Below are 23,032 nucleotides of genomic sequence, written 5' to 3' on the forward strand. Positions count from 1 at the left end.
GGTTATTTGAGGGTGTGAAGGGGGGAATTCAAGAAGAATAGAGGACTGTTATTTCATAGTTACATGACGTCACTTATCCCAAGCACAGCACACTGTAGTGGGTATGAGCTACAAGATGCCATTTGACTAGTCTAACCTCCTCCACAATGGTCCCCATCCATTCTTCTTTGATCCTACTAGGTGAGTTTCAAATAAAGCAGAACAGGTGAGAGATGTTACCAGCAGAAAATGTTTGCTACTGGTGATAGATTTTGCATGTGGTAATGAATAAGGTAAGCTTTGGAATGGCTGGCTGACTCTTCACAATCTGGCCTAAGATGTACCCTCTGCCTGCCTTTACATGTATATGCATGTTGTTCTGTTGTCATTATTAGACACGTGTTCTACATTCTTTGAGAGGTTCTTATTTCCCCCATTCAATCCACTGAAGCCCTATTGGCCCTTTAGTGCTTTCATCAAACGAAGCTCAGGTGAGTTCAGCACTGTGTCTCCTTTGTGGCTTTGGGAATCTGAAAGCCTCCAGTATAGCACCCATATCTGGTGCTTTCTCTTTTCTTACCTTACCTCCTATGACAGAGTACAAGGATTGGAATTATAATGGATCTTCTATACATGCTAGATGTCTAGCCGAAAATCTAGAGACACATAATTTTTGAGCAGTATATGTTGGAGAGCAAATGAGTCACCAGTGTTTCTAGTGTAAGAATAGCTATCCCTCACATTGCACCTGCATCTGTCATCTGGGTACTAGATGGGTGAAAGCTGGAGGGAGTCAAAAAAGGGAACCTTCAAACATGGGATCAAAAAAAAAAAAGAGTAAAATTGACTTGAGAGGTGGGTAGTTTTTTCAGGGTATGGGTGGATGGGGTGTGGAGAGCGTTCTCTTTGTGTGTGGATACATTTGCTGCCTCAGAGATTTAGGCTATTTTGAGGTAGAGGTGGAGTAGAAGGGAGCTTCTAAGACCTACTTGCAAGCAGCCTGCCCCAATTTCTAGAAGCCTTGAGGTTTTCACTACCAAGAATTCAGAGAAGTCTGGAGCCTTACTTGTCTCTTCTCTGATCCATTGCCATGGAGGCAACACTTGACAAGGAAAAACGTTCGTTCTTTTCCAAATCCCTTTCCCTCTGGGCCCATATGAAGATGAATAAACTGTTTTCTTATAGAGGTAGAGGCAAAATGGCTTTCAGGCTCTTCCAATACAGCTTCTCTAAAAACGAAGTATTATCTGGTTTAGGTCCTGGTATCAGCTAATGGCACCAGCCTTTAAGTTGGGAGAAGTCATATAAAAAGGACACAAAGCAAGTGAACAAAAGCAGACTTCCTGTCATTCAGTGAAACATTTCAATTTTAATTTGCACACTCTGTTTAGAGTGGAATTTTCGTCAGGCAGAGATAAGCAGCTCCATTCCTTGGCAAGACATCCTCTTTGATTTTGCCACCAAGTAACCCCTGAAGAGAATACAGTATTTACAAACTAGGCTTCTGGCATGTTCTCCTATACTTCCCTGTCCTCTGACTGTTCCGAACACCTCTTAAAATAGCTTTGCAAGTGCCTTCCTTCCCAGCATTCTCCAGGAGCACATCACGTTCCCAGTGAGAGTGACAATGGTCTGAGACTACTGCATTCTGGCACCTCCCTTTGAATTTCTCAAGTCCATGAGACATTCGGTGTCTCAGACAACACCAGCTCCACAACTCACCACCAATTATGTCTTTTCTCTCCATCCCCTATTAAAAAGAAGACTACCAAAAAACAAAACAAAACAAAAAAACAAAATAATAAAAGCCTGGTATGTCATCTAAAAACAATTTATGAAAAGTGCAGGTATTAGGGCTTCAGGGTGAAGTAATGGCATTTGAAAGGAAAATCCATTGACATAATTAGGAGAGATGACATCAAAATGTGGCTTCCTAATTTGTCCCTTGTTTACTCAAGATTCTAGATGGACGATTTTCACAAATCTGGCAACAGATATGAGAACAGAGTCTCCCAATGACCTTATGAAACAAGAAAGAAAAACAAGCTGAATTTGAAATGGTTTCATTAAAAAGTTCATTTACCAGCTGGGCATGGTGGCACATGGCCTGTAATCCCAGCACGCAGGGAGGCAGAGGTAGGCGGATCTCTGTGCACTGAAGACTAGCGTGGCCTACAGAGGAAGTCCAGAATAGCCAAGGCTACACAAAGAAACCCTGTCTTGAAAAAACAAAAAGAAAGAAAGGAAGGAAGGAAGGAAGGAAGGAAGAGAGAAAAAAAGAAAGAAAGAAAGAAAGAAAGAAAGAAAGTTTATTTACCTTTTTGATTGTGAGCCTGGCCTTTAATGGCTGACTACACGTTCGTTTGATCTTAACAATAATGAGGCAGAGGGAGGTGGATCTCTGAGTTTGAGGCCAACCTTGTGTACAGAGCAAATTCCAGGACAGCCAAGGCTACACAGAGAAACCCTGTACCAAAAAATAAAAACAAATTTAAAAAAAAGTTCATTTATCATGCTGTCACCTACCTTTTGAAGTTGTTACATATTTTTAGGGAACAAACATCAATACAACATCTAACTCATTTTCAATTACTTTTTATTATATAATGTTAAAGGGTTACATTTGTTCCTTGGTGTAAGCATGAACTTACACAAAGCATTATGAGCAAGTGAAAATGTATGCTTCAAACACTTAATAAGATTCTTAGTTATTGACAGGAATGTCAAGAATAAAAATATGAATAATGTCCTCAACATGTCTAAAAATTGGAAAGTAGCTGCTATCAAGATTAGAATAACCTGGGGATGGAGAGATGGCTCAGCTTCTAAGTGCACTGGCTGCTCTTCCAAAGGTCCTGAATTTAATTCCCAGCAACCACATGGTGGCTCACAACCATCTATAATGAGCTCTGGTGCCCTCTTCTGGTGTACATGCAAGAAGAATACTGTATACATAATAAATAAATAAATACATCTTTAAAAAAAAGATTAGAATCATCTGCTGACCCAAGGTTGATATTCAGTAGCACTGTAACCAACGTAGGCTCTAATAGACTGGCATCTGTCTTACCTGCCATTATTAAAGCTTTAAAATCACTAGTTAACTCATGTATTGCCCATAAAAAGAGCACTGTTAAATCATGGGTTGCCTTGGTAAGCCCTCAGGGAGAGAGGGACAGTAATTAGAAAAGTAATACTAAGATCTGCACAAATTAGGAAATAAAACAAGGGCTTTTTATGGAACCAGAGCTTTCTTGGAGTATATCCCAAGAGGCAGTTAGAGTGATGACAACATTGATCATGGGTTGGATGCCAGGATGTTCAGACTCCAAACCTGACCCCAATACTGTGAGCACATGTTTTAAACCCACAACCGTTCCTTGGTCATAACAGGTTTACTTAGATCCTAAGTCAAAGAAAGCTGTGTTGAAGGCCCCCGTCATGTTGTTCAGTCCTTCCACAGCTATGGATGATCACAGCAAGGCTTCCCCACCACAGAGAGTGGAAGTTGGGGTTTAAATTAATTAATTTTTCTTCCCCAGAGGATATATGACAGAGTGGAGGTTGCATCAGAGAACTGTGAAATGAACCCAGTTTTATAAACAAAATACATGTTGAACAGGTATTTATTAAATGAGTGAATAGAAGCACAAACAAATGAATGCTCCAACTTTATCATTACCCAGCAGAGAACATGGTTTCACCATCAAAACTGATGTTTTCTTCTGTCATCCCTAGCACTGGGGAGAAATGTGTGCTCTTTCAAACACATGTGATCATCCAATGCAGTATTTAGACACTGAGAACTTTTGTCCTGTTGCAAGTTCATTTGCTTGAGACAGAATAGATTAAACAAACAATGCTCTCGTACACATGCAAGGGCTGCCGAGGATCAGGCTTGCTGAAGTTTGAATGGAGTGTTGGTTTCCAGCATGGGAAAATGTATCCTAAGGGAATACAGTTTCCCAAGGGGAAATTTTACAGAGTATCTTATACTATTTCAGAAGATAATTATTTTAATGTTACAGAAGCAACAGAAGTATGCTGGGGTAGTAGGAGACTTGGAACTTCGGCGGACTAAGATATAAAAATCATCATTAGATGATATTTATTGAGTTATTCTCTGTGTTAAGATCGGAAATAGATACCAGATTCGGTGCTGCAAAGAAGGAAAAGTAAAGTCATTTTTAAAAGAAAGAAAAATATTACTCATTTCCTTTTGCAGTAAGTGTCTTCTGATGAAAACAGTTCATCCATAGGAATTTTGCTGTATGCATCATGGATTTGAATATACATTCAAGAAAGTTAAGGATAGGACCCAGTGAGGTGCTAAAAGTCAAGTTAAAGTTAGTGGATAACATTACTTATCTAGTGAAAAGTCCCACGTCTGATAACCAGAATGGCTGCATGAAGACATCAAACTGCATCAATCTGCCTGTGGACTGAGAATAAAGAAAAGGGCACAGTCCTGAGAAATGCTAAATGACACCTCAGGATTCCTGTTACTTCTGAACACAAACGGGGATACGGGTAAGACAAGTACAGATTAGTGGCCTTCCATCCCGGGGTCATATGTCTTTCAGAATTGAAACTCTAGTCGAAATGTTTAGCCTTTTTTACTGAACTGTGGCATTAGCATGACTGCTGAGTCTTGGGAAATCAGCTGATTAAAAAGAACTGGAAAAGACACAGCTATGTGAATCCTTTCCTCACCACTCTTTAGCTAGACACCAGGGAGAAGAAGAGTCACCAATAACTGGGCAAACAATTTTAGTCTGAACTGCTAAAATATATCCTATACTGGAGAAATAGTTAACAAAATCTACATAATGATGAGTAGCAGTGCCCTCTTCTTACGTAAGCACCGTGATAGGGGTAAGCTACTTACAGAAAGACTAACACAGAAAGAATTTTTTTAAAAATTAGAGCACGAGATCACTGGTTATTATTAGAAAGTTACAGAATTTAAGAGTATAGAAAGGAACGGTTAGAGAAAAATCTAAGGTAAGAAAAAATAATAATATTATGTGTTGAGAGGAGACTAGTCCTATAATGTATAGCTTAAAAAGTATTGAAGGGAAAGGGGAAAGTTTTAAATTCTGGAGAAAACTGGCGCAACACAATATTATTCTGATCTGAAAGGAAAGGACTACCTAATGGTGAGAAGTAATGCAAGGCCAATGCCTCCTGCCAGGCAAAAGGAGACTATTAAGTGATCCCACTGATACAAGGACCTGGGGAAAGTAAAGCTGGAGACAGAAGGAAGAGCAGTGACGTGATGGACGGCAGCGAGGGAGGGAGTTAGGTCAGTAGGTGGGACACAGGCGACTTCCACAGGAATGGAAGCATACATTATCCTATCATCTCTGTGCATGTACATCATTACCTGCATGTTCAAGTGCACACAGTACACCATACCAGGAAGATTGTCTGAGGCAAGCGACAAGCTCAGATGATAACACTGTCACTGTCTAGGGGATGTTTCCCTTGTGAAGAGCCCCTCGGGTGTAGAGGGACGCAATCCTTGAAAACACACTCCATATCTTTCACTCTAGTTTTGCGAATTCAGATTGTTCCAAAACATAAAGTCCGTTTTAAAAACATAAGGTAGCAAGAAAAATCATACATTGTAAAGGGAGAAAATCAAATTGAGTTTTAGATGGCTGGCCTGTTGATATTCAGTCTCATTTCAGTTACATTATAAATACAAAGTAAGGGAACTTGGGTTTGGGATAAATAGTAATTCATAAATGTAATGAAGTGTTTTCTGCAGGTGAAAGAAATAAATCAAAATAATTTAATTAAAAGAAGCAAATTGGATCCTATCACCTTTAGAAAATCTAATCAGTATATGGGACAGTGATTGTGTGGAATCTGAGGATGCAGGGAAATTGCATGGTGGATATGGAGTAACTACCAATTATTTCTGAAAGAGGATCCCAGATACTAAGAAGTGCCAACACAAAGGTGGAGGAGCAATATCTACTAAGGTCTAGGACAGCAGGGATGCCAATTACCAAGTATAATCTAGATCCCATGTCTACTGAAATGGTACCACACCAAGCCTGACACCCTCTCACCCCTTACACATTGATGCACAAGCAATTTACCAGCCAGAGGTTGGGGGGCAGGAGACAGATCTGAGAGGAATGGACCGTGGCACATCCATTGTGATGAAGAAAGTAAATAAGCCAAGCTAGTGGACATCAAAGGAGAGGTGTCTGACAGCTTTTTACTCTTTTATGGAAACAAGCCCTGGGACTTAATCTAGAGACTTCAGTAATGAAAAGATGCCATTTATTTGTTAAAATAAGAAAACTCACTCAGGAACAAATATGACCTCTTTTACTGCTAAAAAAAAGTAATATTAATTAAAAATGGTGGAAAACCCTTGCAGAGATAGAAGCTGAGGGATCTTCCTGTAAGTGGGAGCATCTAGAGAGGAATGCTGAGGTTGTGAATTTCCTGCAGAATGTGTTATGTAACTCAAACTGCAAGAGAGAGAGAAACAATTATCACTTTAATTAATTAGGGCCCCTGTTGCCAGTCCCTTGTGAAAGATAATCCTTGATTAAAGGTGTCAGTATGTAAAAATATTGACTGATATGGAAACACAATAGTGTGAAATTTCAATTAATTGAAGCAAAAATTACCTGGTATTAACATTTGCCAATAGACAGTAATGGTTCTCAGGAGTCTTTCAGTGTATAAACAGTTAAGAATTAACAATGGACAAATAAACAGGAAGAGAATTAGTCTCCTGGTGTTTTACTCCAACAATTAGGTCCTTTGGCCTTTTATTTGTGTATTTGCAATGCAGAAGTCAACATTAACTAAGAGCATTTGCTTTATAAGAAAGACTATAGGAGCTGTTGTATAAAATAGACAGAGACTAAAGAATAGTGCCATCGCATTTCTTGTTTTTTTTTCCTAATCAAAAGACATGCCATACACCTTTGATAAATATCTGTGAAGTATTTCATGCCTAGGGAATTCTATACCCAGAAGCCTTTGCTGAAATACCTGCCACCTCTATGCCTCAAAGAAACTCCCGAGGGACTTTTCATGCTCCATTGCTTCCAGATATGAAATGGACAGATTGGCCGCCTCCAGGCTGCCGGCCAACGCGATGGTTCTGAGCTCCACCTCAGACTCATCCTTCTCACGAGAACTCTGTCTTTTCCACAAGTTAATATTCTGAACTATGATTACAAGTGAGGCTTACCTCTGTATTGCTTTTCCCTGTCTATTGGTTCTTGTTTTTGTCAAACTCCAAGTGCCAAATTCTCAATGGGAAGCCCTCTTTAAAATGTGTCTGTTGTACGGCAAAGCAAAGCAAGCAAGGCTTCAGAATTGATGTTTCATCTTAGATGTTGTGCTCCTGATGCAAATAGCCTCAGATGCAGACTTAGACCAAGTTATTCAGTGTCAAAAGTTAAATAAAACCTAATTTCTCTTAAGTTTATAGAGAAAATATAAGAAGAGCATACCACATAGAAACAATGTACTGAAATAATTGATAGAAGTTATAAAGTTGCATAGAAACATAGCACAGAAACTCTCACTTTGTCCTTTGTTTTTGCTTTGTTGTGTGTGAGGGGGTGGTCACTATTGCCACAGAGAAGTATCTTACTTACAAGTCAGAAATATCCATTAATATATGAGTGTTTAGTCACAGAAAACATCCTATCATAGTCAATTTAAAAATAAAACCAGACTGGGACTTATCTACTTGTCAAAGACAACAAGATTTAAGCCTTTGTCAACCATTAAATCCCTCCTCAGTACACAGGAAAAGAGATTTATGCTACCTAGGTCTACATATAAATATATAGCTGCCCACTTCCTTGATAACATTTTGGGGGAAAGTAATTTTGAGGACAAAGCAAGAAAACAAAGGATCTATCTGGAAACTATACTTTGGCCTCATGGCCACTTCTTTTCTTCTCCCTAAAATGGGACGAAATGTTGGAGTCCAAAAAATTCAATTAGGAAATGAGAGGGAAATTCTACTGATTTCCTGTGAGTTGAGGCAGAAACCTCTTGCCTCCAAGCCAACTTCAAGGATGGTATAGAAGCCAGCATTTAGTTCAACAATGCACATTTGTGTGTACAATGTATTGGATTACCACTACCAATCAGATTGTTCTGTACTTAGCATTTATGAAATGTAGAAAAACTAGTCTTCAGGTCATTCTTCAGATACCTTACTCACCCCCAGTACAGCAGCCTTGAGTAGTTAACTAGTCAAGAAACAAGAGGCCCATCTCCCTCTAGTTTATTGGTTTGATAAGAAAAATCATATCTGCTTTATTAAAACAGAGGAATCATCTTGTTGACGAAGAGTGATCAATAGCATCAGGAATGACCATCAGAGCACTCCTGTTCCTCCAGGTTACTGGATAATTCTGTCTCTTGGGATCATCATAATGTGTGAACATTTACAGCAACAATAGCTAAACCTACCCTTTTAGAACCGAAGACAATTCCATCGCTCTTACTGAATCCTCCCTGAGGGGCTGGGAAAAGGAAGAGGAAGAGGAGCAGGTGCCCGTGCATTTGCTTCCCAGTGTAAATGCAGACAGACAGGGCACCATACAGCACAGGAGTGTAGTGGATATAAACATGTTTTTGTTTTGATCCCAAGTGTGGAATGGGGAACAGACTTGTGAGAGACCGGTTGATGTTTATTGACTAGAAGATGAACCACCTCATGCTGGGGCTTGGCTTTTGCCAACTGAAACACATCTTAGTACAGACTCAGAGACGATATGTGTATGTGTATGTATGAGGAGGCAGGGCTTTTTGGGTCTTGGTATTGTTTGGCTGTCCATCGCTCCACTTCTAGAAGCTCCTAGAGAGACCACTCCAGAGAATGCTTTGAGGCTCAGGGTTCTGGCTGCTGCCTCAGGTTCCATCAGCAACTGGTTGAGTTGCTGGTATGCTGAAATCCTACTGACTATGCCTGGGGAATTGCTCCCAGGAACTGAGTCTAAAAAGCTCTACTTCTCCTGTTCCCATTAACCTCTTTTCTCTCCTATCTAGGCTAGGTGGATTGGAAGGGAGGTATAATCATTAAAGAATATCCAATAAAGTAGGTTTGGAAAAGGTCAAAGCCTACACAGGGGTACTTTGGAATCCAAATGATGTTGTGGTCTGGGAAGACGTCAGTGAGAAAGAAAATGAGGAATCACAGAAGGTGAAGAAACTGAAATAAGACATTAAAAGGAAACCAAGTACTCAGTCCTTCCCAGCCCAGGCTAACTGGAAAGGTGTAAGTATAGGGACGTGGCTGGGCTGCATGGAAACAAGCTGTGTGTAGACACCTCTACCCGTGGCTCTTCTGGAGTGCTATTCATTGCTCACACTGGAATCTGCCCAGGAAATCAAAAGGTTTTGGACCATACTGATCACTGTCTGGATCTTGCCAGTCTACACAGGGAGACAGAGCGTTCATGATAAAGGTCTGTAGAAGCATTTCAGGGCTGAGCATCCTGTCTGGTTTTCCTCATCAATGTCTAGTAAGTTCTACAGCACCCTTTCCTATCACTTAGCACGTGCTCCATTATTTCCCACCTTGGGATCATATCAGGTACCCTGCTAAAAGTCTAGATTCCCGGGAGTTTGCTTGCTGACTCATAATCTCTTTAAGGAGAACAGAATATTCTAGGTTTTCAGCCTATAAATTACTCTCTCTTTAAAGAGCCTCAGAAGGTAGTAGTGATTTAGCCAGGTCTCAGAATCCTGTCACTCAGAGCACTGGCTATGCACGCCAACTGTCAAAAACCTGTGTTCCTGTGTGCCTAGAGGTCACCACCCAAGGGCAAATGGATTCTTAGCCTCCAAAACAGATGCCCTGCCTTCCTGAGCCAAATGAAAACAGAACACTTCGGAACACCACCCCTTACCACACTTCAGTTATTCATTTTCATTTATCTTGAAATACAGATGTTCAGCTTTACTGTTTCATTGTTCCATGCACTGGACATCTGAACCTAAGCTAGTGTGTAGCCTAGGAAGATTTTTATACAATAAAATAAAAAGGGACTATGAATATTTATGGAGTTATAAACATCTATGCAAAAATTTTGTTAGAAAGTCAGTTAGCTATTTTAAAAACCCTATCTCATCTCTTCTCAGCGTTTTGCTTAAGATTAAGTATACAAACCAAATCTTATTACCAATATATTGTAAATGTGTGCTTTCATCACTTAAAAAGCCATCCATTGTTCTTCTCTTTTCCTTAATTTGAAATTTTAAGCTCTAATTGTTATTTTGTGATCAGCGTTAGATTAAGTCAGCTACAATTAACAAGTGCTTTCACTTTTCAAATACTTTAGTCTAATATCCAGAAAAACAATTTATTGAGACCCGTGGAAAGCTTAAAAATAATGACACCCCCCCAAAACACATCACCATGACTCTTAAACACCAACAATGTCCTATGATTATTATATTGATTCCAATTATAAATAAAATTTGGTTACTTGTCACTGTTCATTGTAATAATAACAACATCACTGAGAAATGATATAAACGGAAGGGAAGAAAAAGAGAGGAGGTGGCAAATGATGAGAGAGAGCACATTAGTTAATATGTGTTTAGCCTTTACTCTCACTGGGTCAAGATACTAGGCAACTGTGAGTTCTATCTTTGCAGACGAAAAATGAAGAAATGGTGAGTAAAGATGCAGCTGGGGGAGAGATTTTTTTATCAGTAATGGACAGTCTCACTGTATCACTGATGGGAGGGCTTATCCCAACCACGTGAAAAACACTGGAGAACGATATGCTCTGATTTGCACTGTAGAAAGGGTACTCTGGCGGTGCGAGAGGGAGGTGTAGTACAGAGAGAATAAGGAGTGGTGGGCCAATTCGAAACGTTATGATAAAGGTCTGAAAACCCTCTGCGGTCGGAGACTTGGGGAGACGTCTCAGAGAGGCCCCTGAGAGAGCATTGGTCTGTCTGCCTTGCCACAAAAGTAGACGACGCTGTAGAAAATGTGTGTGCTTGGCATATCACTCTCATGTCAGTTTGCTGAGTCATGAGTGATTAATAAAAGTGTGCTCATTAACGTAGGCAAACAGTAAGATGGCTAGCCATTTCCGGCAAGAAACTCTTCAATTCTGAAGAGCAAAGACTTCATTTTGTGAAGGTCCCCAGACCAAATCATAGAGAATATTTTACTAGGTCCTTCTCCTGGAAGCACCTCAGTGCAAGCCCTCTGACTCCCCGTAAGGACATTTCACAACCATATTAAACATAGAAAGTGTATAGGTCTAACTACTTATACAGGAATATAGAACTTTCTAGATCTCCGCACAGTAAAACAGCACTTAAATATTTAGGGACAGAAAATCTTCTTATAATGTAATTGTTCAAGCTATTTGAATTCACCTTTATCTTACTTATTTTTCTTTTCAAATTAGAACCTAAGTGTCTTCTAAGCTTTAAACAAGGATGAGCTAGCTCCTCATAACCAAACCAGTGCACTTTCTGCCTTTGAACACCAGAGGGCATCATTAGGCGTAGTAAGCTTGGCTAGAGGGAGAAGGTTGAGGGGGGAAAGAATCCCACTACTAATGACAGTAACTGATTCTTATAGTATACCCTTATCTACCGTGAAACATTACCATGGTAACAGCAGCAGCTAAGATGATTGTAGATTTAGGTCATAGTATAAAAGGAACTTGAGCATGTGAGAAGAGGGAAGAAAATGAAATGAAGCAAGACAAGAATAGACAGCATAGAAGCCGTAACTTGTCCCTCCCCCACTTTAGCTGATAGCGGGTCACAAAGTCACACGTGCCTTGCAAAGCAGAGGTCAGCCACAAAGTCACATTAAAACTAAAAGAAGCCACTAAAACTCAGAACCTGGATGGTAGAAGGAAAACAAGCAAACAAAACAGAGAGCAACGCAATCACCATGGTAGTACAATGAGGAGACAGCTTAGAACGGGCTTTGGCTTGTGAACTGTCTCATGAAGCGCACAGATGATGCACGTTGGGGAAGTCTATTTATCTACTTATCATGGGTTCAGCTGGAAGACATCAGACCTCTACTTTGTTCCCTTGCCTTCCAGCTGAGAGGTAGATGTGGCCCCTGGCAATATGCCCGGTAATCCTAATGCCTTTGATTTCCTCCACCCAGGATAATAACTAACTAAGCAGAGTAAGCATGTTGTGCCAACTAAAAATCTAGTTGGCACTGATTCTTCTTTGCTGGGTCGTAGGGGTTCTAATCAGAAAAGGCAGAGCTGAATTAGGTGGACAGAGAGAACATGGTTAGAAACTGAATATTACAGTGCTTCCCTCCCCCCAAACACAGGCAAAATGCAGGATATGCTCTGTATATGATCAATTAGCCCAGAGTGAAGACTCAGGAGTCCAACAGGCTGTGTTTCCATCTTGGGTCCACAACATACAAGCTATGTGATTTGGGGTCACTGGGTCTCTGTGACTGTAGGCTTTCTTTCCTGTAAGATCAAGACAATCGCATCTCTCGCATCTCTCTCCTATGTTGCTGTAATGAGAAATTGGACTCATATATTTACTCATTCAGCAAGATTTATTAAGTTCCTGGGATGTGCTTGACAGTATTTAGAATCGTAAGGATTTGTAGCAAGACAGATAATAATGGCGCATGTAAGCTGCTTAGGAAAAAGTACCGGGGATTTAGCATAAACTTTGAAAGTGCCTAAGGAAAGATGACCTTCTTCCCATGATCTACCCCCCAACCCGACTCAAACACATACACACAGACAGAGGAGTATGCATGTACACATGCACATATTATTACACCACAAGGCAACCCAGAGCCCAGGATATGCAGACAGTACACTTGTATTGCTGACCGATCTCTAATGAAACAGGTTGGAATATTTGCTCAGGGAACCAAAGGAAGCAGAACACAGATGATAAGGATACTGGGCAGTTGTTAATAGCCACAAGGAAGATGTCAACAGTGTTCAATACACAGGAGTCCTTGTGGGAACACAGCATGGACATCAAAAGCAATGTCCTAGTGCAAATATAATTCTTATGAAGAAAAACAGTCCTTCTAGGGAACCACTGACGTGCTGTTTGTCAGTCTCTGTCGTATCCAGTAAAAGGAACAAATTTTAAGCTGAGATGAAGAAGGGTCCCTGGGTAGTTACACGGGAAGATACTTAGGAACGTTGTTCTGTATAGTGACATATCAAGACCAGCATCAATAGCTAAGGCTGAACCAACGCTCTGTGAAGGCCATTTCCACAGAATCCTGCCCTTAGAGTTTTCTTTTCTCCATTTCCTATTTTCCTTTCCTGCATTCTGCTCTTAATTGTCCTTCTCCTCCTCTTTTTCCTCCTCTCCCCTTCCCCTTCCCCTCTCTCCTCCTCCTCCTCCTTATCACCATCACCATCATCATCATCATCATCATCATCATCATCCACCTCCTTCCACTTTATCCATTGCTGTGGGTCTTGGAGACACATGCTTTCTTCTCATCATCCTGCTTAGTCTACATTGACCACTAGACACTCACATGTTCAATTTCCTCCTTGCCAGCCAGCAGGGTAGCAATCTCTCAAGATGCTCAAGACCTCCCACTACCCTTGGTCCCAGGAGTGGGATGGTATAGATTGGAGTTGGGAAATTGTCCTCTAAGTATGTCACCAAGCCTGGCTTGGGAATGGGGGCAACAGTCTAGACAAAGAAAGAGATGTCACTTTCAGAGCAATTTGTCATTTTTTTGTTTTTAAAGACAGCAGTACACACACACACACACACACACACACACACACACACACACACACGGCTGCCCATGGGAGCTCATTGCAGGAAGGCCTTCACATATGTTTTAACTTCTAATCTCTTCTCTCTTCCACGGTTGTCTCTGAAGTAATTTGGAAACTTCAAACATGTTTTCTGGGTTCTCACACACTTCAACTATGATAGGGGTATTGCAGTCCAACTATTTTCTCCCTCCAGTTCCCCTCCAGGCACCCTCAGGCACACTTACATAAGCACACATCATTCCTCCCTTTACAGGATGACAAAACATCTGTTAGGCAGCCTATTCTAACTTCCAGGTCTTATGGCTCAACTTTCTTCTATGTCCACTCCACCGTATTCACAGAACCTTCAAACAGTTGACAAACCTGAGGAGAGATTTCCAGCCTTTCAGGGGCCTATTTTGTATTTTTTTAAACTTATTTGCCAATATTATTTCATCTCACAAAGTCCATAGACTGCATGAGAAGTTGTTTTCAATTATATTGCCAAAACTTCAACACATTATTAATAACAGGGTGACAATCAGAGCTGCTGTGGCTTTAAGGTGTCTTCCTTAGTCACTTTCCTAGGGAAAAGCTGTAACGCTGTTGGCACAAAGTTCTCCAAACCATTGGCCACAGTCTCAAAATGCCCTTTCTCAATTGCAGCCCAATACAGTTCTCGGCAGGAAACTGTGCCTTGGCTAAAACAACTGGTTTATCTCTACAGTAATTACAGTCTTTGCAACATTCTTGAGATGACCCAGGAATGCCTGATTATGAGAGATTTCTATGTAAGTGCATCACAGTCTCTGTTATTGCTTAGCAATGAAAAGAAAATACCCACGCTACGCTTATCAGGACAGCTTGTACGTATGCGTCTGACTGCCCTCAGGAAACCTTGGGAAAGCCTTTGCTCCGCAGTCCAGAGTTGGTTAACATGGAGTTTATGAGCTCAGCTGATACTCTGAGCGGAGCCTTCTGAATCCAGGCTCACTCTGGCACTCAACCTTCGGACTGCTCTGTGCAGGTTGGGAAAAAGCTGCTACAAGTTGTGCTTAGGGCAAGATACCCAGTGTTGGGACAGGAAAATCACCTCCCACTGCACCTCAGGAGTGTTCGCCTCTTTGAACTGCCCCAGCACATCCCCACCACCACACTCCTACTTCAAATCCCCAAGCTATGTCTAATTCCTCCAGGGTTTCTCCAGGGAGTAGGAACAGCTCTCTTCTCCACTCCTCTGGGTGAAGGAAGAAGCCTCAGGCAAAGATAGCCAAGGCTGTAGATGCTGCGGGAATGCCTAAAGGTGGCTGGGCACTGGAGCGCTAATGCCTGTATGGTAGAGCTTTGGGATGTGGGTTTGTGTTTCTGACTGCTCGTGCTAGAGGGACTGAACATCATAAGATTTCCATATTATACCCACTGCCACCCAGCGCAAAAGAAGGAGCAAGAAAAGCAAAACTAGACAAAAAGAAAAGAAAAAGAGTAGAGAGGAATGTAAGGCCAGCTTGGGAGATTCCTTCTGGACCTGGCACACAGGCGCAAGGGGCTTCTCGGAGTGGGAAGCTTTGGAGCAGTGGGGTTGCAGGAACAGACCCGCAGGGGCTGTGAAGTAACACAAGGACATGAGAGGGCAGCTTGGGTGATGTGTCACCGGGCAATTCCACTTGCCTTAAGCGTTTAGTTCCATCTCTCTGCCCTCCTCCCGCCTCTTGGCAGCGAGTGCCTCTCTCCGCGGGTATTTGCACACAAGCTCCTGAGTCTGCATCACAGAAAAGGACTGAAAGACCAGTTGACCCTCTCTTGGACTATTTTGTGCGTCAGAAGAACCTTGAGCCCACTGAAGAACCACAGGGAGACGCATATGTCGGGGAAGGACAGAGGGAGAGTGTACCCCATAGTTTGTCAATAATTCGGACGAATTCTTACCCCCCTAGAGCACTCTGCAAAGCAAGCTTCTCTGCCTGCTAGGCGTGTGGCATTCCAGAGACACGGAAGGGTGGAGCGCACAGGTGGAAATTCTGGGTTTTGTATCTGCAACCGGGTTTGGACCGCACCTCGCAGGCTCCCAGAGCCACAAGTTAGTGGCGATTGCCTAGCTCCGCAGGTGCCAGTAATAAAGGTCATTTGCGGCACAGCTATCCCCTATCTACGACCTGCAGTGTGTGGTCCCATACCCACCATGAGTTGGGAAGCCAAGCAAGCTCCAGCAGCGTCTGAGACCTCACCGCCTCTGGGCTGGAGCCTCTTTCCTCAGCCACAGTGGACAATCAACCTCCCGCACAGCCGGCGGAGGAAAATAGGCTTGCAGAGGGCTCCCTTCTCTTTCTTCCTGGGAACCTTCCTGAACCATTTCCCCCCCCCACCTCCATCCCCACTCCGGCCTTGCCCAAGGTCCGGGGACCTCAGCACCAAACCTGTCTCCCGCACAGGAAGGCTCTCTCCTAAGGCAGAGTCAGAGGACAGCGTGAAGTGGGGGCAAAAGGAGCCTCCACCCTAAAGCCTTGTGCTCAGACTCTAGGGCACCGAGCTCTACTTGCCTTTCCCATAGCAGCTTCTGGAGTCGGGGTAGGGGGAGATGAAGAGGAGGGTCCGTGACAGCGAAGGGGATGTCAAGCTCAAAGACAGAGCCTTGCTGGGTAGCGCCGCTCACAGGCTGCTTTGATCACATTCCCCTGGACTTAGCGACCCCAATGGTTCCCCTGCCCCAGCTGTGAAGCCCCCCCCCTTTCTTTCAGATCCGCCAAGGTACGTGTCCTATACTGCAAGCCCCAGATGCTAAAGTTTCCATTGGAAAACCTGCACGTGTCAGGGACCACCAAATAATTCCTCCAAACCCAGACTCTCTGCGGCCAGGGTTGGGCGATTGGGAGGAGCTGCAAGGTACCAAGGGCCCTTGGCGTGGACAATCTCGGAGAACAAGGAGGTATAGCAGTGTCTTTACCTGTCGCTGGCACGGTCGCCCGGGTGATCTGGTGGAGTCTGGCCGGAGCGAGGAGCCTTTGGCGGGCTCAGGTTGAACCGGCTCCGGCGCGAGCTATACGGCTTAGAGTCCTCAGCTGGCCGCCCGCTGGCCTTCCCCCTGGATCTTGCGAGAGAAAAGCGAAAGATTAGTTGTCGCTGCCGCACTTGCACTTAGACGGGTGGGGCGGCGGGGGTTGGGGGGCGGGAGACTGCGGACCCCAAGGCTCTGAGAAGGCTAGCAAGGGGCAATTCACATGGATCCTCTCACTTGGCTAGCCTGGAACCCAATAAGCTGTTGAGACTGGAGTTAAATTGACTCTGCCCGCCACCCTGAAAATCACACCCCCAAAAGACAGGCAAAGAAGACTTTCAAACCTGGCTTTCAGGGAGATGACTGTGGACACCGAAATAGAAAGGAGACCTGGATATGGCGAAGAGCTGGGCGGGCTTCATTACTTCACCCTTGCGCCGGGGAAGTAGTAATTAGTGTCTGGGAGCCGCGCTCCACCACTTCTCCCAGCGCCTCAGGCGATTTCCTAGTGGGATCTGCGACTTCAGGGCTCTGGCCAAGCCCGCAGGCTGGTGTGTGCGTGTGTGCGTGTGTGCGAGTGTGTGTGTGTGTGTGTGTGTCTGTGCCCCCGCGTGCCTGCTCCCAGGAACGGGTCTCCGCGCCCTCACCCGCTGTGTGTAGCAGCCAAGCGAGAGTGGTGTCTCTATTTGTGCGTTTGAGTTCGATTAGCTGCAATGGGCGGACAGTTTCAGGAGAAAGCATTTACAATTTTCTTTCGATCTGACAGGATTAGTTGCCATTGAAGGGGCTCCTCCAATGAAATCTTCTCTGCGCTCTGATTTGGCGGTTCTTCCGTGCAAATATGACAGCTTTCTCTTCCAGCTCCTTTCTGCATCTCTCCATGTCCATCCCCAGAGCCCAGCTCTCCATCTGCAGTTTCTACACCACAACCTTTGCAATCACCGCCACCACCACCACCACCATCACCACCACCCATAAGTCTCATGCCAGCAAGTGCCGAGTTGCTACAAAGGTGACAGGGCACATTGGGAAGAAGGTTTGTTGATTGCTGAGGACACTTAAGCCCTGTGTTTCCAGGTGGGGAAAATGTTAGAATGAATGCAGTATACTTTGTACTAAATATATAGTCATGGTGAAGTGTTCAGATTATTTCTTTGATGTTGACTAATATATTAGGTTAGGAAAAAGCAAATTTTTATTTATCTGTCTTTGCTTAAAAAAAAACACATGGGCCAATGCCTGTGTTTTCCATCAATTAGTGGGAAATATTAATATGCAAAGAGTGATGCTTTGGGGAGGGGAGGATTTAGATGTCTATGGGGGAAAAGATGTGAACTTCTTGTGTTTGGAGCATGGACTACTCTTGATATTATTTATTTTAATAAAAAAACTCCTTCCCAAAATTTTACTCATTATTTTAAAGTATGGACCCTGCTCGATAATATTATGCTCTGATTGTTCTAAAGTGTGCTTGAGGACAACACTTACTTTTGATAAGGTATATTGTATATGATGACATAAAAATGATGTAGCTTTCATTTCCAAATACAATTAAAGAAAAAAAATAGTTGAAATCTTAAACTAAATAACAAAGAATGGGGCATAGCTCCTTTTTGATCACAGAGACAGGGAAATTGCGATTTATTGTGCCCAATTCTTGTTACCCTGTCCTTTGCTGGGTGCCAGAGAGCACACAGCATAATAAAGCCACTGTTCCTTTACTTACTAAGTTTCTCATCCTTGAGATGAAACACCCACATAAAAGCTCTTGCACAAAGGTTGGCCATCAAGATGATAGATTATACACCAATATAAATTCATTGATAAATGAAAAGCCTATAGCTGTGTCTAAGCAGGACTGACACAAATTCAACTTTGTTTGATTAAAGCTATACTAGTATAAAGGATGGCGATGTCGTCTGCCTCTGCCCTCGGTGTCCACTCAGACATTCCACCAGGAGCCTTGTCTGTCTCTGTCCTCAATGTCCACACAGGCATTCCACCAGGAGCCTTGTTTGAGGAAGGCAGTTCTGTACACTGTTGCCCTCAGCCTACCCTAGAACTGGGTTTCTGGTAGTAATTTTCTGATTTTTAAAAAATTATTTTCTCTTAAAAATAAGTTCATAATCATTCCATTTGCTATTATATCTTAAAAGCCTTTAGAAATGCATGCTGTCATAATGTGCCTCAGTTTTTTATTTTAGATGCACATGTGTGTATGTTTGCGCGCACACACACACACACACACACACACATACAAGAATACTAAATTCCTGGCCAGCAACAAGGAAGAAAGCCCAGTCATATGTTCATCTCTACTCTGCATGTGTTTTTGTTTCCCATTTCAAATGCTTTTCTTTTCCTGAAAGGGTCTACCTATTCCAAAAAAGGGAAATAAATAGCAAGCAAAGGCTCACACTCATATCGGGCTTTTGTGAGGAGCTGCAAACAGAAATAGCCCTTTCAGTAAACAAGCCTCAATGAAGCCCGTTCTCTTCTCTTAAGTCATTACTTTATCATGCATACTTGTATCTCTGCCACTCAGTGTGTGATGTGGAGAAATTAGTTACCTACTCTGGTTGTCAACTTTTTGGCCAATAAAATGGGTTCAGTGATATCTTGTTAAATAGAACAGTAGAACTAATCGCTGCAAAGGTATCAGCACATCTTTTGGCAAATGGCAATTTATCTACGGCTGTAAGGTGTCACTTAAGCTTTAAGGAATCTGATTCCTGGGTCATGCTTGTGACCTCCTTGAAAGTGTCTATCAGGAGCATTGTCAGCAGAACCAGCGATGCTATCCACCAGAGTGATGCAAGGCGCATGTTAAACATAACCTATCATCACACTGGCCCCAGGGAGCCTTATTCTTTCCTCCTTCCAGCTTCTTTCTGTACAGGAAGTGATCATGTGTTTTCTGAGCATTTTATTTTCATCTCTTAAGCAAGTTCACTTTCTGAGATAAAAGAGTGTTCCTTCACCCCAGGAATGTAGCGTTTGCATTTATTAGTGACTCTTGGTGTGGAACATTTTCAAAAGTGCTTTTTAAAGACTTTGTAGAATGCATCTGTGGGTTTTCCTTTATCTGCATGACTATTTTCCACCTCAAAGCACTCTAATAAATTAGTAATTTCCACTTGTGAAGCCAAACTTCATTACCCACCTCCTTATAACGGCAGTTATAGGCATGCGACGAAGAGCACCAGTGCCTGGAGGCGATGACTTTGAATCTTTGACAAAGTTCACTTTTGAATGTGACTATAAATAAGGTCACCAGTAACAGAAGAAGAGGTCTGATTGGGTCTTAGTCCTTTTACTGCACCATGTTGATTTCAGGGCAAGAGCATTTCACTCATTAGTTGCACAAATCAGCACCCTCTCTTTGTAAGTAGATGAAGAGAGTAATGAGTTTAACTCTGGTGGCTTCCCACTAGGTATATGGCAGCCATACTGTCTGACCCCCTCCCACTTTTTCTGTTTTCAATGACCTGAAAACTTACAAGGGAAGACTTTGCTTATGGGAGGAAAATAAACCAGAGCAGATAGATCTTGTTGCCTTCAATCTCTCACTCATAAAGCTATTCCAAGAGGTGAGCAGGGGGCCATTGGGCTTAGCAGCCAGAGATGCAGGGAAAACATTCTGATTTCCCGGATCTACACCTAAGGAATTTTTCCTTTTCCATGGTTCGTTTTGAATTTTACATTCTCAGGTTCAGAATGGGTCTTCCAGTGATGGCCACCGCTTGAAATGGGCTTTGCAGCAACTCTGTTGTTTAAAAATCTTAATAACAGCCCCACAATAGACATGGCATTCTGCTTAGAGTTACTCATTTTCCCTGCGAGGCCTCCCAGAGAGTAATTTAAAAGCTTCTATTCTTCAGCTAGAAAAGATGATGTCTTTTTCTCATCCTTTTGCATACCGTGCGACAGAAGTTTTCATATACAAATGGGACTGATTCTGAGTGACAATGTTTAGTGCCAGTCTGACAAACAATGCTCTGTTATTTTTTTTTCCTTTTCCTTGAAGTTTGGCATCACAGATGTTTTAAACTCATCCTGTCTTAGTCTTCATAGTGTTATCCAAAAGCCTGAAAACGTTTGCTGTTGCTGAGTCTAAAATATTTAAAACACAGAGCTCTGTTCCAAAGCGGGAATATTAAGAGGAAGGAAATGGTGGGGGAGGAAGGGCACCTGGCTGCAAAATGTTAAGCAGCTGCTAATAAGTCAGTGTTAAAGTACACAGACGGAAACAGACAGGTGGGATGCGTGGCTGCTCAGAGGCGCATTTAGTCTGCATGAATCCCTCCCCATCAGAAGGCAAAGCTGAAGACCCACTTAGAGAGGTAGGCTGATGATGATGACGCTCCAACATTATAGAGAATTTTGGGTTCAGGCAGCAGACTGTCTCTGTCATCTTCTCATTTGAGAAGCTGCTAACCTGAACTCCCTGTTTACGCAGGTAATTAATTTTATTCCTTCTCAAGTCTCTGATGGGGTTGAAGACCAGATAGTTCGGTTTTATAATTAAGCTTAGTTGTTTAGGGGTTAAGATGTTTTTGGGTCTAGATAGATGTTCTAAGTTGATAATGATGAGGTATGATAGATATTGATTTACATTCAGAATTTTAGACTCACCAAGATAGGAAAGATGTTTTCTTCAAGGTTGCCAAGTACAAATAGCCAAAACACTATGACTGTAATACTTATATAATTCCTGATTGTTTTGTGGTTCTTCTTGCTGTTGATAGTTTATTGTATATATGTGTAATAAGATAAATGTACATGTAAAAATATTTAATAAAATAATTGTTGAAAGAAAGAAAGAAAAACTCTAAATCAGGGGCTTAGAAGCTCCAGATGCACCCATTTCCACACATAGTTTTTGACAATTTAAATTTCTCTTCCTGAAGTCTAAATTGGATGCTGGAATTCCAGGTGAAGCTAAGATTCTATCGAGTTAAAAGGGAAGATTCCTGCTCTTGTGTTATGCACAAGGTCCCCTGGTGATTTGAATCAGTAACTGAACAAAAAAAGAGCCTTTCAAGAATACTTAACACCAACTTAGCCTCTAAGGACCCCTGCTTTCTGGAGAATTTCCAGCAAACTAATCCCTTCCTCATGGGAGTTCATGTATTTTCTCAGCTCAGCTCGTACAGCAGACACGTTTTCTAAACTAGCCATGGACCATCAGAAGAAAGCTTGAGATGGTACCCTATGAGATGGAAGCCCATTTCTGGACCATAGCAGCACTCCAAATCTTCTTCACGCAACTGAATTTCTCCTCTAGTCTCCAGAGTGACCGAGATAGCTATCATGCAGAAAATAACATTTTGCAAAGTTAGGCTCAAATGAGTGTGACCAGTAATACAACTACATGAAGATCTTTTCACTCTAGAAACACTCTTTCTCCAAGTAGCGTGCCTAAGGAGACAATCACTAAAGCATGCCCTGACTTATTTCGCCAAAAGGATACAGGCTGAACATGTTCTTTCTTTCTCGTTTAACCCACAAGGTGACTGAATCTGTAGCTTAAGGACCTCATGCATAAGAGGTTTCAAGGGCAGCTTTTATAAATTTCCAGAGCAGGGCATGAGGCAGCCCTAGGAGAATGGATGTGCTCCATCTCTACAAGTTTCCTTTATGATAAACACTGCCTTAGGAAAAGAGTTAACTTTAAAAGGATGCTGAATAAACATGCATTTGTCATCATTGAATGTCTTCAATGATCACCACTCAAGAGTTACCATGAGAACTTCACAGCAGACACAATGTGCTCTTGTGTTATTGATGCCAGATACGGGATACACAATGCCCATGGCTTGGTGGAAAATATTTTTCACTGACTAAGTTTTAGCTAAACAAGCTGCCATTGCTATGCTTTATTTCAACAGTGCTACGAAGTACGAAGAGCTGGTCTGAGAATATCAATCACATGGAATCTATGGGAAGAAGAGCTTCTCAGAAGCTTGTCACAAACTGGATTTAAGGTATTGACATTAGTTCAACAAGATATTGAATACCATCCAATGATTTCTTATGTATCAATGCTATGAAACCACCAAGATCTAACTGAAGAGAAATCAAAAAAATTTAGGAACCATAGATAAAATATTTGAAGTTATATATAGAAGTTTCAGAAAGAGACCATGGCACTTGTACTTCAGGTAGCTGATTCTAGGAATAACATTTAGCACACATAACACACACACACACACACACACACACACACACACACACACACACTATGGACGCTTGGGATAAGTGTGATCTTATAGATGTTGAAAGAACGTTTAAATATTCAAAT

At 42.3% G+C, this 23,032-nt stretch overlaps 1 protein-coding gene and 1 long non-coding RNA gene across 3 annotated transcripts in view; one reads left to right on the plus strand and one right to left on the minus strand.

Annotated features, from left to right (window-relative positions):
• Positions 1–17,406, minus strand: part of CHRM2 (cholinergic receptor muscarinic 2) — a 123,944-nt gene extending 106,538 nt beyond the window's left edge. The window contains exons 1-2 of one of the 2 annotated variants that reach the window (XM_084786826.1): positions 17,376–17,406; positions 16,678–16,821 (exon numbers count right to left, since the gene is read on the minus strand). The gene's annotated coding sequence lies outside the window, so the exon portion shown is untranslated. Of the gene's footprint in view, positions 1–16,677; positions 16,822–17,072 lie in introns of both variants that reach the window. The other variant, XM_084786825.1, reaches the window with a different exon arrangement.
• A 176-nt stretch (positions 17,407–17,582) lies between these two features.
• The window catches only part of LOC311600313, a 44,339-nt gene continuing 38,889 nt past the window's right edge, over positions 17,583–23,032 (plus strand). Inside the window, exons 1-2 of the long non-coding RNA XR_014780209.1 lie at positions 17,583–17,805; positions 22,620–22,715. This is a non-coding gene — a long non-coding RNA (uncharacterized lncRNA). The remainder of the gene's footprint in view (positions 17,806–22,619; positions 22,716–23,032) is intronic.

The sequence above is a fragment of the Acomys minous genome (genome assembly GCF_964271855.1).
Source record: "Acomys minous genome assembly, chromosome: 6".
NCBI classification, from domain to species: domain Eukaryota; kingdom Metazoa; phylum Chordata; class Mammalia; order Rodentia; family Muridae; genus Acomys; species Acomys minous.